At 40.9% G+C, this 13,382-nt stretch overlaps 1 protein-coding gene across 4 annotated transcripts in view; it reads right to left on the bottom strand.

Annotated features, from left to right (window-relative positions):
- phkb (phosphorylase kinase, beta) overlaps nt 1-13,382 on the bottom strand; it is a 261,679-nt gene that overhangs the window by 169,893 nt on the left and 78,404 nt on the right. The gene's annotated exons all lie outside the window — the stretch shown is intronic.

Below are 13,382 nucleotides of genomic sequence, written 5' to 3'. Positions count from 1 at the left end.
AAAAGAAAGAATATGCAAGGTTAAGGGGATAAGGCATGGGAGTGCGATTAGGTAGAATGCTTTTTCAGAGAGTCAGTGCAAACGCGATGACTCAAATGGCCTTCTTCTGCACTGTAAAGATTCTGTGAATTATCACAACAGTAAAAACTCACTCAATGCTGAATACACAAGCCCTAACTTTTTCAGAATTTTTTTATTATGGAATTAGTTTGGCAACTGCAGATGGTTCCTGGCACTGTAGTCAATTCAATGTTGAGTTTGTCAGCAAGGACAACAACAGCACAGCTTGTGTAGCAGCAGGGTATCTCTCACAGCAACTTGTGGATATTTGCATTTAACTGCACATGTGCAGATGCCAGAAGTAGCTGGCCAATTCACCTTGTAATAATGTTGAGTGCTGATAGCTTCACCATTCTGATTACCACTATATCTAGGGCTACATTCAGCTTCAATTTGTTTCAAAGTTAGTGAAAGTCTGAAGATAAGGAAAAATATCAACCCTAACTGAATTTAGCAGTTCCACATGATTGATGCTAAGAGCAGTATTGTGCTTTGATGAGCTCAAACGGCTTTATGCCAATTTTTCGAGGACCACTCTGTACTGCAGTGAGAAAACAAATTTGTATCCTTTGCACTTAGTGCTTTGTGCATTCAGCTTCGACACAAAAACAATTCTGCAGTGTCAAGATAATAAGGCATCTTTATTCCTTCACCTACATGGCTACACATGAACGAGGGACGGGAGTAGCCCACTCAGCCCCTTGAGCCTGCATAATAAAAAAAATTCCGAAAAAGTCAGGGCTTGTGTATTCAGCATTGAGTAATTTTTTACTGTTGTGATAATTCACAGAACCTTTAACAGTGCAGGAGGGTGGCATTTGGCTCATCAAGTTTGCACTGGCTCTTTGAAAAAGCATTCTACTTAATCGCACTCCCGGGCCTTATCCCCGTAACCTTGCACATTCTCTCTTTTCGGCTAGCAATCCAATTACCTTTTGAACACATCAATCAAACCTGTCTCCACCACTGTCTCAGGAAGTTCACTCCAGATAAGACCATGGCTGATGTGATTACAACCTCAACTCCACATTCCCACCCACCCCAAATAACCTTTCACCCACTTATCAAGAATCTATCTACCTGTGTCTTAAAAATATTTAAAGCTTCTGCCATTTGAGGAAGAGAGTTTCAAAGACTCACGACCCTCAGAGAAAAAAAAGTCTCCTCACCTGTTTTAAATGGACGACCCCTTATTTTTGAATATAGACCCCAAGTTCTAGATTCCCCTACAAGGGGAAACATCCTTTCCAATGCACCCTCTCAAGACTCCTCAGGATCTTAAATGTTTCAATCAAGTAGCTTCTTACTCTTCTAAACTCCATGGATACAAATCTAGCCTATCTAACCTTTCCTTATAAAGCAACCCGGGTATTCCACGTATTAATTTACTAACCTTCTCTGAACTGGGACCAGTGTATTAACATTCTTCCTTAAATAAGGAGATCAATACTGTACACAGTAGTCCAGATGTGGTCTCATGTGCGCTTTGTAACTGAAGCATAACCTCCCCACTTTCATATTCAATTCCCCGAGCGAGATGCAATAACCTTGTAACATCAGTCATATCCCATACCACTTTTTAATGGATTTCAGACTGTGAACATAGAAATTGTACTGCTTTGTGAAAATTAGTATTTTTTAATTTTACAAATGAATGTAAGAAATATATAAGGAAACAAAATAGAAATAAAAGTCTGGATCACTCTAGGTTATGATCATCATCCCTCCTCCTTTCACATTTCAACTATTTTCGTGAAAGTGTGAGCTCTGTGTCTGGAAAGGGGAGCTAAGATTTCCAGGTGTGAAATGTGTGAGGAGAGAATGAAACAAATATGAGATGGGATAGAACCGGATATGTGAGGAGAGAAAAATGTAACCAGTGGACAAAGAGTTAGAATGGGTCATATGAAAGTAAAGGTAGAATGAGATCCATGAGGAAGGGTGTAATGGGACGTGTGAAGAGAGAGGATAGGATCAGTGAGAAGAGGTTGGGGCGTGTGAAAGTGAAAATATAATGTGACCTGATGGAGGAGAGGTGGATAGGATTGTGTAAAGAAACTTTAAATGTGACAAATGAAGATAAAGTGAATAGGACCAGTGAGAAGAGATGGATTGGGATATACGAGATACCGGGCGGCCCGGTAGCACAGTGGTTAGCACTGCTGCTTCACAGCTCCAGGGTCCTGGGTTCGATTCCCGGCTCGGGTCACTGTCTGTGTGGAGTTTGTACGTTCTCCTCGTGTCTGCGTGGGTTTCCTCCGGGTGCTCCGGTTTCCTCCCACAGTCCAAAGATGTGTGGGTTAGGTTGATTGGCCAGGTTATAAATTGCCCCTTAGAGTCCTGGGATGTGTAGGTTAGAGGGATTAGCGGGTAAATATGTGGGGGTAGGGCCTGGGTGGGATTGTGGTCGGTGCAGACTCGATGGGCCGAATGGCCTCCTTCTGCACTGTAGGGTTTCTATGATTGATTTTACGAGATTAGAAAGATACTGTGGCCTATTAGGGGAGAGGTATATCGGAACCAGTAGAGGTAGAGTTGGAACGTGCACTTTGAGAGGGAGAACAACAATGTTTCCTCCAAGGTATGCAGTCATACAAGGAATGTCCCATGCATTGAAATATATCAAGGTTCTTTGAACTTTATGAAAGTTCAATTTATTTTATAATATTAACTGTCCACGATCTAAAAGTAGCACTCAGAACTTCATAGAGTAGTTATTAGCCTGTCCAATGTAAAGGAAATTCAGATGGAACACGATTCAGACCACTACAAATTTTTGATGGCATTGTATATACAGAGTAACATTTCAAAGTTTGATTCCAACTGTGGTATTTTGTTCAATTTTGGACACTGCACTTTAGGAAGGATATAAAGGTTTTGGAGCTGATATAAAGGAGATTAATTACTAGAGAGTGGCTAAGTATGAAGAATTGTAGTTATATGGATAGACTGAAGAAGCTGGGGTTATTTTCCATGGAGCAGAGAGGGCTAAGAGGAGATCTGAGAGAGGTGTTAAAAATCACGAAGTTTTGATAGAATTCAGAAACAGAATCTGTTTCCAATGGATGAAGGTCCAAATCCTCTTCAAACCTCTTATCATTACACTCATATGCTAACTTGATTCATGTATGAGGGCACCTAGATCTCTCTGTACTGCATCATTCTGTAATCTCTCTCTATTCTCTATTTCAATAATATTTTGATTTTGTATTCTTCCTACCAAAGTGGATAACCTCACATTTTTCTATAGTTTATTCCATCTATTAAATTTTTGCCTAACCTAACCTCTTTACAGACTCTGTCTCTACCTCATAATGTCTTCCCAACCTATCTTTGCCTCCTCAGCACTCTGTCTCTTCATCCAAGTCATTAAAAAGATTGCAAATAGTTGATGTCCCTGCACTGATCCCTGTGGAACCCCACTAGTTGCAGGTTATCAGCCTGAAAATTATCCATTTATCCCAACACTCTGTTTCCTGTTAGTTAGCTAATTTCATATTGAAATTCCTCCAATCAAGTTTCTACCTCACCACAATACTGGCTGGCCTTGGTAAAAGTCACAAATAACATTCTATGCCACTGTGAACATGGTAAATTATCCTTCCTCATCCTTATCAACCCATCTGCAGCCTTTGACACAGTTTATCACACCATCCTACTCCAGTGCCTCTCCTATGTCGTCCAACTAAGTGCAAGTGCCTGGTTTCATTCTCATCTTTTGAATCACAGCCGGAAAAGTCACTTGCGATGTCTTCTCTGTCCACACCAATAACATTACCTTTGGAGTCCCCAAGGACTGCCACTTGATGACATCATCTGAAAACACTTCACTTTCCGCAGAGGATGATGGCACTCTGCTCTGACTCACCATGACCTCTCTCAAACCCTCTGGTTTGTCACAATACTTGCCTGATATCCAATACTGGGGGAGCAGAAAGTTCTTCCAACTGAATATTGGGAAGACAAAGCCATTGTCTTTGGTCTCTGCCACAAACTCTGTTCCTAACCACCATTTCATCTCTTCCCTGGTAACTGTCTGAAGCTGAGCCAAACTATTTGCAACTTTAGTTTCATGTTTGACCTCGAGATATGCTTCCAACTACATGTCCACCCCATCACCAAGACTGCCTACTTCTACCTCCATCACAGAATAAATATGCATGCACCCATTAAAAAAAACCAAAATGTTTGGTATGTTTAAAAATGATCAACCTGGAAATAACACATTTCACGTTTAAGCCATGTAAAAGGAATTTTCAACACCAATCCCAAAAATGGTGGACTCAGACCTTAGAACTGCAATCTAGTTGGGATGCCTTAAGCTTTTATTTTTGTAAATAATTTAAAGTTTAAATGAATCTTAATTTTAATTTGCATATATCTTAAGTTGCTCATTCTAAAATAGTGGTGCTATGATTTTTGTTTTATCAATCATGATACAACAATGATAAAGACAGTGCTTTCTGACATTCCAAGCAGGACAAGTAAGAAATGTAAGCACAATAAGGATCAAGTTTTCTGGAGAATATGATTGCCAGGATACAGAAGGCTGCATGTTACCCTGGAGCTGCAGGTTCAATCAGCTCTAACCCCCACCACTCTTCCAGCTGAGAAGCATGACTGCAGCCAACAGTGCTGATTCCAAGGAACAGTAGGCGTGATGTCCGGAATCACTGCAGCACTGACTTTGTTCAAAAGGCTTATAGCTTGACAGCATGAAGAAAAAACTACCTTTTTAAAAATCTAAACAAAAATGAAACTGAAAAAGCAGGAGTACCAATGTCAGCAATAAACAGGAAATAATGTTACTTGAGGAATGGTGAGGACAGAAGCTGGGCTGATGGTGAAATTGAGACTACTGGAAGAAGATCGGAGATAAAGAGAAAGCTAAGGGTATGCTACTGATGTTTAAACAAAGACAGTGGGAAAGAAAGACTAAAGGAATAAAGCATCGCACTGGGTAGTAGAAACTCAAAATTCAGAACTTTAAAAATTTCAGAATTAAAAATTATTAGTTCAACATATAAACAGTGTAAGGACTGAGAAAAAAATACAAATTAGAGTGGATAGATTCAATACCAAATGCAGAAACAGAGGGAAATAATAATTGGATTGAGAGACAAAAAATACAATGAAAAGTTAATGTTTAAAAAAATTTAAAGTTTATTTATTAGAATCACTAATAGGCTTACATTAACAATGCAATGACATTATCGTGAAAATCCCCTAATTGCCACACTCCAGTGCCTGTTCGGGTACACTGAGGGCGAATTTAGCATGGCCAATTCACCTAACCAGCACGTCTTTTGGACTATGGGAGGAAACCGGAGCACCTGGAGGAAACCCATACAGACACGAGGAGAATGTGCAGATCCTGCACAGTGACCCAAGCCGGGAATCAAATCTGCGTCCCTGGCGCTGAGGCAGCAGTGCTAACCACTGTGCCACCCTGGTTAGTACAAGTTATAATTTTTTTCTTTTTTAAATTTCCAAAAGTAATTAAAACCTGAAGGAAAATGCCTCAGCACTAATGTGTGAGTTTAATTTATGCCTACCATACAAATCTATGACTTCAGGCGACTGAATGCATTTTATGTAAGCAGACAGTGCAATGTCATTAATGTTAATTTACTGGCAACCCACTGGCAAGCCTCTACACACTGTCTGACCTTAAATGGCTCCCAGCTCAATTTTAAAATCCTCATCCTGGTTTTCAAATCCTTCCATGACAGTTTTCCTCTCTATCTCGGTAACCTACATGGCCCAACAAGCCTCATTCTATGTTATACAAATTCTGGCATCTTTGACATTACTCCAACATTTGTGGCCAAGCTGTTAGCTCTCTTAGCCTAAGTTCTGGAATCCCTTCACTAAACCTCCTCACCACTCTGCCCCTCTCTCATCCTTTAAGGCCTATTTCCTTGACCATGTTTCTAATCTATCCCAATACTTCTTTCTGTTTCTGTCACTTTCTAAAATTGAAATGGCTCTTGTTAAGCACCTTGTTTTGCTATAATAAAGGTGCTTTGTAAATGCATCTAGTTGTCATTGCTTGGTTGATTACTGGTGGGCACAAATTTAAGGTGATTGGCAAAAGACCCAAAGGCTACATGAACATATGAATTAGGAGCAGGAGTAGGCCATTTGGCCCCTTGAGCCTGCTCTGGCATTCAATAAGATTATGACTGATCTGATTGCATCCTCAACTCCACATTCGACCAGGTAACTAAAGTTCCCCATTAAAACTACTCTGTAATGTTTGCATCTTTCTGTAATTTCCCTGCAGATTTGTTCTTAGAATCTCAGAATCTCAGAAACCCTACAGCACAGAAAGAGGCCATTCGGCCCATCGAGTCTGCACCGACCACAATCCCACCCAGGCCCTACCCCCATATCCCTAGATATTTTACCACTAATCCCTCTAACCTACGCATCCCAGGACACTAAGGGCAATTTTTTAGCATGGCCAATCAACCTAACCCGCACATCTTTGGACAGGGTAAATTCAGAAAGAACGTTCCTATTAATGAGTTGAGCAGGGGATACTGAAACCCCTGCTTATTGCGGTGCTTTGAAAACAAAGTAGACTGGTCTAAAATAGGGACCATAATGTGCCTTATATATATATCCCAAAGGTATCACGATGTGCCTCCAACACATTACTGACGCAGCAGTTACTCCTTTTTCTATATCTATGTTCCAATCCTGTTATGTTTCAGCATTTCTATCAATTTCAAATTTTAAACATCCTGATTGATCTGCCAATCAAATCTTTGGTCTGAACACTGCATCAGAAATTTATGAGCTATCAGACCTTCTAATGCTTGCTACTTTTCCACCACGTTAGCCCTTATCCCTTTTAGCAGATGTTGCCTTGCATGCAACTATTCATACCTGATAATTATAACCCTTTCCTTCCACCTTCATCGATACAGATGGGGCGGCACAATGGTTAGCACTGCTGCCTCATGGCACCGGGGACCCGGATTCGATTACCGGCTTGGGTCACTGTCTGTGCGGAGTCTCCACATTCTCGCCGTGTCTGTGTGGGTTTCCTCCCACAGTCCAAAAGATGTGCTGGTTAAGTGTATTGGCAATGTTAAATTCTTGCTCAAATGTACCTGAACAGGCACCAAAGTGTGGCGGCTAGGGGATTTTCACAGTAATTTCATTGCAGTGTTAATGGAAGTCTACACGTGACAATAATAAATAAACTTTAAACTATATGAAGGTATTGTCTTAACCACATATACAACCAACAATAATGGATTTTTAACAAGTATTATAACTTTGAAATCTAGTTTTAAAGGTGTTTGAGAGCTTTGGTCAAAAGCATAGTGGGAAAAAGCTCAACAGCATAGTGGGAAAAAGCAGAACAAGATAGGCTACATTCAAATTGAACAATGAAGTATAGAACCTAATCAGCGAGAGGCTTTGGAAGATCTTGCAGCAGTGAGGTACTAGATAATGGAATGACTAGAAGGATTCAACTGCTAATTAAAATGGATAGGTGCATTCCACTCCTCATTTGGCCTGATAAGGTATAGCCAGTTAGACAGGATGACTCCCTTAGTTCCCACAGTCTGCAGGTGGCAGATTCTTCTACATCCTTCTCACTAGTTGGTGGTTTATAGGCTACACTGAGTAATGTAATTGCACCCTTTTTGTTCCCTAGCTCTAGCCAAATTGATTACGTCCTTGAATCCTTTGGGGCATCCTCTTTCTCCAGCACAACAATGCTCTCCCTAACCAATCCCCTCCCACTTTCCTTCCTTTCCTATCTTTTCTGAACACGTTATAGCCAGGAATATTTAACCTCCAGTCTTGTCCTTCCTTGAACTAGGCCTCTGTTATTGCCACATCATATTTCCACAATGCAATCTCCCCAATTTATTTAATATACTTTGTGCATTCGCACACATGCGCAGCTACAGTAATTGTAACAGTGAACTCTTATGTAAATCAGGTTCTATTTAATTAAATTGTGAAGAAAATAGCTTTCTCAACTGCAGCAAGTAACATATCTGAATTTCCTAGGTGCTATATATTGCAAATCAGAGATGAGTTTCAAAACTGTCTTCTCTCAACTTGACCTATTTGAGTTCCGGCAGCAATTCTTCTGCCTTTGAAGGCAATGATTGTAATAGCTTGCACAGCAAAGAAATGCAGATTTGAACTTTGAATGGAAAGATTTGAAACATAAAGTTCCATTCACATTCAATGTTCAGATTCATGCATTGGCCAAATATAATTAAGATTAAATTGTGAGAGTATGAAGGCATTTGTGTTCAAGCTAGAAAGAAAATAAAAGCAGAGGCACTTATATCCAAAGCAATTCAAAGGCAAATGTTTAAACTTAGTTCAGGGCAAATGGATTCTGAGATGTCAAAGATTCCTCATAATCAAATTGAAAGCTTTACTTTTAATCAGTAAATGTGTTTTGCTAACATAGAAGGTGCATATATTCAGAATGAAAATGATATTTTTCATAAACATGTCCAATGCGTATCACAAAATCACAAATGTTCAGCTATTTTGAGCATCTTGCATTGGAGCTTGGAGAATGCAATTTTAATAGGCAAGCACTCAGTAAGTGCACACCTCTGCCATTCTGTGTTAGCTCAACGTTACTAGAATTATGTGGTTCTTCCTTGAAGCTTTACTCTGCCTGATTGATGCTCTGTAACTAGAATCATAGAATCCTACAGTGCAGAAGGAAGCCATTCTGCACTTAAGACTTATCTACATAGCCACATGAACAGACTGGGAATAGAGGAATACAAACGGCTGGTCTAGTTAGTAACACATGATCGGTGCAGGCTTGGAGGGCTGAAGGGCCTGTTCCTGTGCTGTATTGTTCTTTGTATTCAGCCCATCAAGTCTGCACTGACCACAATCCCACCCAGGCCCTATCCCCATAACCCTATGCATTTACCCTAGCTAGTCCCCCTGACACTAAGGAACAATTTACGATGGCCAATCCACCTAACTCACACATCTTTGGACTGTGGAAGGAAACCAGAGCACCCGGAGGAAACCCATGCAGACATGGGGAGAATGTACAAATTCCACACAGACAGTGACCCAAGTCGGGAATTGAACCCAGGTCCCTGGCGCTGTGAGGCAGCAGTGCTAACCACTGTGCCGCCCTTAAACTACAATGCTGGAAAAATAAATCTTTTTATTAAGAGCTTCCACCTTACTGAAAAGGCTTCAGACCTATCAGGCCAATTGTCCTGGTATGTCCTGTCCACAAAAGCAGGATAAATCCAACCCAGAAAATTACTGTCTCATTAATCTGCTCTCGATCATCAGTGAAGAAATGAAAGGCGTTGTTGACAGTGCTATTAAGCACTGGCAGATGGTGCACATGTGATGCTCAGTTTGGATTTAGCCATGGTCATTCAGCTCCTGACCTCATAAGAGCCTTGGATCAAATATTGGCAGAAGTGCTGAATGCAAGAGGTGAGGTTAGATAAACTGTCCTCGATACCATAGCAGCATTTGGCCGAATGTGGTCAAGGAATGAATGGGAATCAGGGGGAAACTCTCCACTGGTTGGAGTCAGGCCTAACTGAAAGGAACATGGTTGTGGTTGCTGGAGGTCAAGCATAGCATGCCTAATATATTACTGTAGGAGTTCTTCAGTGTGGTGTCCTCGGCCCAACCATTTTCATCTGCTTCATCAATGACCCGCCTTCCATCATTAGGTCTGGAACGTTCGCTGATGACTGCACAATGTTCATGTGATTCTCAGAGACTGGAGAGTCTGTGCCCATGTGCAACAAGACCTGGTCAATATTAAGCTTGGGCTGATAAATGGCAGTAACATTTGTGCCACACAAGTGCCAGGCAATGGCCATCTTTAACATGACAGAACCTAACCATCTTCCCTTGACATTCAATAAGATTACCTTCAACATCCTGTGGGTTATCAATGACCAGAAGCTGAACTGGATGAGCCATATAATACTGTGCCTACAAGGGCAGGTTAGAGGCTGGGAATTCCGCAGTGAGTAACTCACTTTCAGATTGCCCAAAGCTTATCCACCATCTACCAGGCACAATTCAGGAGTGTGATGGAATACTCTCCACTTGCCTGGATAAGTGCAGCTCCAGCAATAATGTGTGAGTACAGCTTCAGCAACACTCAAGAAGCTTGACACATTCCAGGAAAAAGTATGGTTGATTATTTTATGTTGTGGATTTTCTCCTCTCTGTTGTTTTGGTGAAATTTGTCACAGCTGACAAATTTCACCAAAACAGCAGAGAGGAGAAAATCCGCTGATTGGAACCTCATCCACCGCCTTGAACATTCACTCCCTCTACCACTGATACATAAAGGTAGCAATGTGTACCATCTGCAAGATGCACTGCAGCGACTCAACAAGGTTCTTTCAACAGCTCCTTCCAAATCCATGACCTCTACCATCTAGAAGACACCACCAACTGCAGATTCTCATCGAAGCCATACACCTTCCGGATTTAGATTTAGGGTGCACTTACACCATGGCCTGCAGTGGTTGAAGAAGGTGGTTCAGCACCATCCTCCCAAGGGCAATTAGGGATGGGCAATTAAAGCTGGTCTAGCCAGTAATAACCACAGCCTGTGAAAGAGTAAATACATTTTTAAAAAATCCAAATCCAACAAATGGCTCTGAAAATTCTGCTCACATTTTGACAGCTGTGACAAATTTCACCAAAACAGCAGAGAGGAGACAATCCACAACATAAAACAATCAACCATACTCTAAATAAAGCGACCCACAACATTCTTAAACAAAAGTCAATTTGCCTATCTTCCATTGTTAACAGATCTTTTAAAAAATTCCAGGGTCTTCATCTGTGCCAAAAACTTATCAGTTTTTCCTTGGGCAAAACGCCATCTGTGTATCAAGTTTTGTTGTTCTTTAGTTTTTGAGATATATTATTTACAGACAAACAAACTAATGGCTGCAGACATTACCTCCACCCACCTTCTATGGAGGTGGTAAAACTATCCCCTTGTTGAAAACTCCAACAACCACTGTTAAAAGTAACTAAAACTGTGTGGAGAAACCTGTATCTGCTAGCTGAGTACTTGAATTTGTGAAGCACTGGAGTATTACTCTGAGATCAGTAAATGGGAAGTAGTCCGGAAAAATAAGAATAGGTTGCATCTGTTGAAAGAATCAGTATATATAATTAACAATCATCAAAGTGAGATAAAATCTTGCAATTGGGACACAGGGGAGAGAAATCGCACTGCGGCTCTTCAGGACATTCCTATATCATGGATATTTGCCTCCACTGCAACAGTAACTTGTTCAAAGTATTTCACCACTTCCACCACATAACAAGGTGCAATACAAAAATAAGTAATTTATTGAATTTCAGAAGAGTTTGAGCTGTTTAATGCTAAACCAAAGTATGCTTGCAATAGTAATATTTGAAGCTGCCAATAGTTAGGAGTCAACAATAAAAATGGTTAGCAAAAAAGAGTATTCACAAAAGGGTCTTTTTTTTTGGATTGGCAGGATGTGATGAGTGAGATTGCACAGGGGTCTACGTTGGGCCTCAACTTTTACAATTTACATCAATAACTTAGACCAGGCTAGTGAAAGCATGGTATGTAGGAAAGTATGTTTGAAGAGGGCATAAGGAGGTTAAAGATGGATATAGCTAGGTTGAGTGAGTGAGCAAAAATCTGGCAGATGGAGTATAGCGTGGGAAAGTGTGATGTTCTTCACTTTGGCAGGAAAAATAAGAAAAACAGAGTATTACTTAAACAGAGAATGGCTGCAGAATTCAGAGGTGCAATGGGATACAGGTGTTCTAACATGCAAAAGTTAGTATGTAGGTGCCGCAAGTAATTAAGACTTGTGCTAATGGAGTGCTATATTTATTATGAGAGGATTTTGACATAAAAGTAAGGATATAATGCTTCAGTTGTATAGGGCATCGGTATGACCACATCTTGAATACTGTATGTAGTTTTGGTCTCCTTATTTAAGGATGCAAGTGCGTTGGAGGTGGTTCAAAGAAGGTTTACCAGATGGATACCTGGAAAGGGGGGGGGGGGGGGGGGGTGTCGTCTTATACGATAAGGTTAGACAAACTGGGCTTATTTCCACTGGAATTTAGAAGCACAAGAGCTGACTTGATTCAAGTACACAAGATCCTGAACAGTATTGACAAAGTGGATATGGAAAGGATGTTTCCTCTTATGGGTGAATCAAGAAGTAGGAGGCACTGCTTTAAAATTAAGGTGAGAGCTGAGATGATTTTTTTTTCTCTGAGTTCTGCAACTTTGGAACTCTTTGCCTCAGAAGACAGTGGAGACAGGATAATGGAATATTTTAAAGGTAGAGGTAGATAGAATCTTATTCAGCAAAGGAATCAAAAGTTACCAGGGTTGATAGTAAACAGATCAGCCATGATCCTGTTGAATGGTGGAGTGAGCTTGAGGGGCTGAATGGTTTACTGCTGCTCCTATTTCCTATGTTTGTAGGCTTGAGAGGTTGAATGGCCCACGTCTGTTAATTTGTGCCGACACAGATTTGTGAGCCAAAGCCTGGGGCAGTTGTTGGGTGGCACTTTCAACTTGTGCCCAAAATAGGCATGAGGTGGGCATGTTGATTATGTTAAAATTCTTCCTGAAAACAGAATTGCAGGAAGGTAAACAAGTTAGTCACCGAGAAAAAACACAGCTCTGATGGAGTGGTGGATAGCTCACTTCACTCAGTGTAAAACATTAGACCGCAGTTATTATGTACAGTGCTAGTCATCACATTATGGAAAAGATTAAAGTTAAAATTTATTCTAAGTGTCACAAGTAGGCTTACATTAACACTGCAATGAAGTTACTGTGAAAATCCCCTAGTCAATGTGTGGCCATGCTAAATTCACCCTCAGTGCACAGGCGCCAATGCACCTAGCCAGCATGTGTTTCGGACTGTGGGAGGAAACCAGAGCACCCGAGGATACCCACGCAGACACAGGGAGAATGTGCAGACTCCGCACAGGCAGTGACCCAAGCTGGGAATCGAAACCGGGTCCCTGGCACTGCGAGGCAGCAGTGCTAATCACAAAGATGTGACGATATGAGAGATGGTACAGAAGAAATTGAGAAAGATGTTGCCAACATGGACAATTTTAGCTCTGAGGAAAGATTGGATAGACTGGGGCGATGTCCTTGGGAGACAGGAAGATAAGGGAAGATTATTTGAGATATATAAAAATGAGATGCTATAGCAAAGTGGGGGTATAAAATAATTATAAAAGGATTTGGCGGAGTTGAGAAGGGTTTTTTTAAATCCAGAGGGTGGTGGGGGTCTGGAACT

This window comes from Mustelus asterias, chromosome 4 (assembly GCF_964213995.1).
Source record: "Mustelus asterias chromosome 4, sMusAst1.hap1.1, whole genome shotgun sequence".
NCBI classification, from domain to species: Eukaryota; Metazoa; Chordata; class Chondrichthyes; order Carcharhiniformes; family Triakidae; genus Mustelus; species Mustelus asterias.
The sequence above is the reverse complement of the archived record's forward strand: the minus strand, read 5'-3'. Positions and strand labels throughout refer to the sequence as shown.